General features: G+C 31.3%; 1 non-coding gene across 1 annotated transcript; it reads left to right on the top strand.

Annotated features, from left to right (window-relative positions):
* Window positions 1–758: 758 nt before the first annotated feature.
* Window positions 759–865, top strand: LOC121216608 (small nucleolar RNA R71). Its single transcript, XR_005912788.1, has one exon. It is a non-coding gene; the product is annotated as a small nucleolar RNA R71 (small nucleolar RNA).
* The last annotated feature ends 3,680 nt before the right edge of the window (window positions 866–4,545 follow it).

Here is a 4,545-nt window from a genome sequence, read left to right as displayed (position 1 = left end):
CTAGCCCTTCCACGCTTCGAACAGTGGTTCCGTGGACTTACTCCTTTAGGTTGGTTTTAGTGTTACTAGATAACAGACCTTGCTATCTTTCCGAAACCAGTTTAGCAAGCTGCCAAATCTAATTTTCAAGCCCTTGAATTAATGCTTGCTGATTATTCAGAGTTGTCTCAATGTTCTGAAATCTAATCTCAAACACCGAAATAAATTTAGCTAACATCTCTTCAAGGTTTGGTTTCTTTTCTTGTTGATAAAGTTGCTAAAAACCTAGGGGGTTGTGACCTTTGATTACCTTGACCAATCCAATAAAAATTTGGATGATTCCTCCATCCTAGATTATCATTATTTCTATACGGGTTATTTTGAGGTCTAGAATTATTACCCATAAAGTCTACATGCTCATGCTCCATGTTAGACTTGAAGGGTAAATATTCTGAACTAATAATCCTCGCTCCAGTTACATCGCATTACATTACCGAATTCCCATGTTTACTGAAAATCAAATCATCAATCTTTTAATTAGTACTTCAACCTGACTCGCCAACATAGCAACTGCATCCATATTAAAACCATCGACTGCCTTGATCGGTTTTGTTCTCATGACTCGCCATTGATAATTATTCAGTGTCAACTTTTCAATAAATTCTTGGGTTGCCTCAGGTGTTTTTTTATCCAATGTTTTGCCAGCTACTTCATCAATCATCTATCTAGTCGAGGGATTCAAACCATTGTAAAAGGTTTGAACTTGTAACCACAAAGGTAACCCATGATGAGGGAATCTTCTCAAAAGATCATTAAATCTCTCTCACGCATCATATAATGTCTCGAGCTTAATTTGGGTAAACGAAGAGATGTCATTCTTTAACTTAACTATTTTGGCGGTGGACAATATTTTAATAAAAAATTTTCAGTCATCTTATCCCAAGTCGTGATAGAACCCCGTGGAAGTGAATTCAACCACTATTTTGTCTTGCTCCTCAAAGAGAATGGGAACAACCGTAAGCATATGGCATCATCCGTAACCCATTAATCTTAAATGTGTCACAAATCTCTAGAAAGTTAGCCAAATAAGCATTCAGATCTTCATCTTGCAACCCATCAAACTGAACATATTGTTGCACAATTTGAATTGTGTTCGGCTTGATCTCAAAATTATTTGCAGCAACATTCGATCTGATGATACTCATTTCAGCCCCAATCCAAGCAAGCTTAATATAATCATACATAGTACGAGGAGTAGGACAAAATAGTTAATATCCTTAGTAATATCCTTTTCCTCTTGATCGTCTATTAAAATCTATTGACTTTGTCTTGCTTCTCTAACTTCTCTCCGATTTCTAGGAGCAATTTTCTCGACCTCACTATCATAAACTAGCAGTTCCAATAGGTTTCCTCTAGTCATAAACCAAAAGAACCTGTCAGAATCAAACAAACGAAAAATTAAAATGTAAAAATTTAATTTAAAAAATATTAAAATAAAAATAAAAAATGGCTAAATTAATATAAATAAAAAAATTTCCTAATATTTTAGTCCTCGGCAATGACGCCAAAAACTTGATGCGTCGTAAACTAATTAAAATTTTGACTAAGGCAAGTGTACCTATCAATTAATAGTATAGCTACAGTGAGCAAATATATTGTTCTTACGAAGATAAAAAGTACTAGTAATTACCATCTTTCTATTCTTTAACCGAATAATTCAAGTGATCTATCGAAAACTAAAATTAACTAAATTAATTAACTAATGAACAAACACAGGAAAGAACAAATTCACCTAGACTTCATCTATCATTATCAATCTACATTACGCAATTTCTTTACTTAGAATCTTGATCCATAGAAATCCAAATTATGCTAATATCTCTTTCAAGAGGAAGAGCAACTAACTTTAGGTTGATTAATTGAAATTTCTTTCTAATTCAAACCCCTATTATTGCATTAACTCGATCTATGGATTCCCCTAATATATTTGACTCTAACCCGGTAGATTTATGTCATTCTATTTCTAGGATTGCATGCAACTCCACTCAATTACGCTAGATTTACTTTTTAACAAGGTCTATTCCTACTCTGATTTAAGTACATCAAACATGGATTAAAAATCTAGAAATATCAAACCAAGAATTAAACACACATAATTGAGAATAAGATTTAAGTATTTATTGCGTAAAATCAAACGACCAAATTCATCATAGGGTTCATCTCCTCTAAGTATTTAAAAAATTAGTTCATGCTTGCAAATAAAAACATCTCAGGGATAGTATAACTGAAAGAAACAAAGAAACTCATGATAATCTCTTAAGAAATCAACTGGGAGTCTTCAATCTTGACGAAAATCTACTTCAGAACCGGCTTCAATGGTGTTTTTCGAGTTGTTTTCTTGAGTCTTTTATGATGACCCACTCCTATCTTCTTATTTTTGTCATATATACGTCTTAAAATATCTGAAAAACCTAACAATCGTGTTTTTCCATTGTTCAGAGTGCAAATTTATGCAATCGAAATGGCCTACCACATGGCCGTGTGGCCAGGCCATGTGGAAGGGATCAACCCATGTGGCTCTTGTAGCTTGCTCTGATTTTTTTATTTTCGCTTGATTTTGACTCGATTTTTGTTCCTTTTGCTCTCAAATTCTCTCCCAAGTATAAAAACATTAATTTAAAATATTAGGAACATAAAATTCACCATTAACATCGAATAATCACCCGAAATTGCATTAAGAATGGGATTAAAACATGTTACTTTTAGCACTTATCAGATTGTATAAAAATTAATTGAGATTTAAGTTGTAATTTTTTTGTGAATGGTTTGTATTTGTTTATAACATTCTATTACTCAGGTTTGGCGACCGGACTGGGTAAAGGATGTTAAAACAGACATATGACAAAATCATTGCACGAGCATTCGATAATTAGCTTTTGTAATGATATATAAAAAGGAGAGCTAAGTCATGGTACTTTGTTGAAATGACTACATGACTAAATAATGTTTTAAATAATAGACGAAGAGTCGAAACGTACAAATTATTTGATCCCTAATTATATATGTTTAATTATTCCCTTTGCTAGCTCAGTATAACCTTGCTTGTTTGTATTTGAACTGATGATATGAATAAATGAAAAGGATGAATTAGAGAGAAAGGTCAAATGCATCACTATCCGTAGTGAATGCATATTCTCGCTATGAGCAAGAGATGACTTAGAGATTATATTAATTTATTCAAATTATTATTTAATCAATTTAATTAGATCATTGAAGTTCAAAATGGAAATTAAATTAGTCATCACAGTTTTGTTGTACAAGTTAATTAAATTTATTTACTCATAGATTCTAGTAAAGTAAAGTCATCACGACTTTATCGAAATTAAAATTGGATTGAGAAAATAATTTAATTAGAAATTTATTTGATTTAATTTTAATTAATTTATATAATATTTTGGGAAAAGAAAATGTATTTATTGGGTTGGATTAAATTAATTGAGTTGGTTTAAAAACTAAATGACACATATAATTGTGTCCAATAAATGAAATACCCAATAGATCCCTTTATGTATGATGAGAGACAACCCTCGATATCCTAGAGAAGGTGTGCCACCAACCCTAGTCAATTCGAAATGGATTGTGTATTTTTCTATTCAAATATTGTTATTTTGCTTCTCCTTATTCAACTAAGATGCTTGTGATTTTCTCTATAAATAAAGATCATTGGCTATGTAAAAAAAAGCCATACTAAGCATCAACACTTCATCAAAATTTAGTGTGAGTTATTCTTCAAAGTAAATTCTAAATTTTGAGATAGTTCGCTTTACGATTTCTAGCCTTTGAGAGATATTGATATTCCTACTGAATACCAACAGAAAGTTTTTATTTTGTTCATCTATTCGTGAATTAGAACCAACACTCTAAGCAAGTCCAGGTTTGAGAATAGAGAAGAAGATCGTGTTGGTCAAAAGTCAGGAAACATCCTTTACCACCTAGTCCAAAACACTTGTACGAATTTAGACTAGTTTATTGTTGTATATAACACAATCGCTCAAGTTTTAGAAAAGAAAACTAACTTTTCGTTGTGCTACAAAATTGCTTTCTAAACCAAATTTTTTGAAAAATTGGTATTAGAGTAAGGTTCTGCTATGCTTATAGTGTAAGTCAGTTTACCAAAATTATCTCTCTCATTTGTTTGACTAAATTGATGAGAAGTGACATTCTTGCGTTATAAGCATGTTTTGGATTTGTATATGTGAATGTATGGATTATAGTTATATTATTTTGTTATAAAGTAATTTTACCACAAATTGTGGTTCTTAGATTTTTAGAAGGATTTTAATTTAGGTTATTAATTTTTGAGTTCGTAATTAGATGTTGGACTACCATCTCCATGCAGTTTTAAATTTTATATTTTATTTTGTAAAATTAGGAAAAAAAATATGTGAGCCAAAAATAGATTAGGGATTTATGTAATCACAAAATTTATTCAGGTATGCTCCATGCTCTGTTAATTTTGATGATTCGTTTCTATGTTACTATATTGGATGAGAACATGTGATATCT

The sequence above is a fragment of the Gossypium hirsutum genome, chromosome D04 (genome assembly GCF_007990345.1).
Source record: "Gossypium hirsutum isolate 1008001.06 chromosome D04, Gossypium_hirsutum_v2.1, whole genome shotgun sequence".
NCBI classification, from domain to species: Eukaryota; Viridiplantae; Streptophyta; class Magnoliopsida; order Malvales; family Malvaceae; genus Gossypium; species Gossypium hirsutum.
Note: the sequence above shows the minus strand (reverse complement) of the source record. Positions and strands in the feature narration are given on the sequence as shown.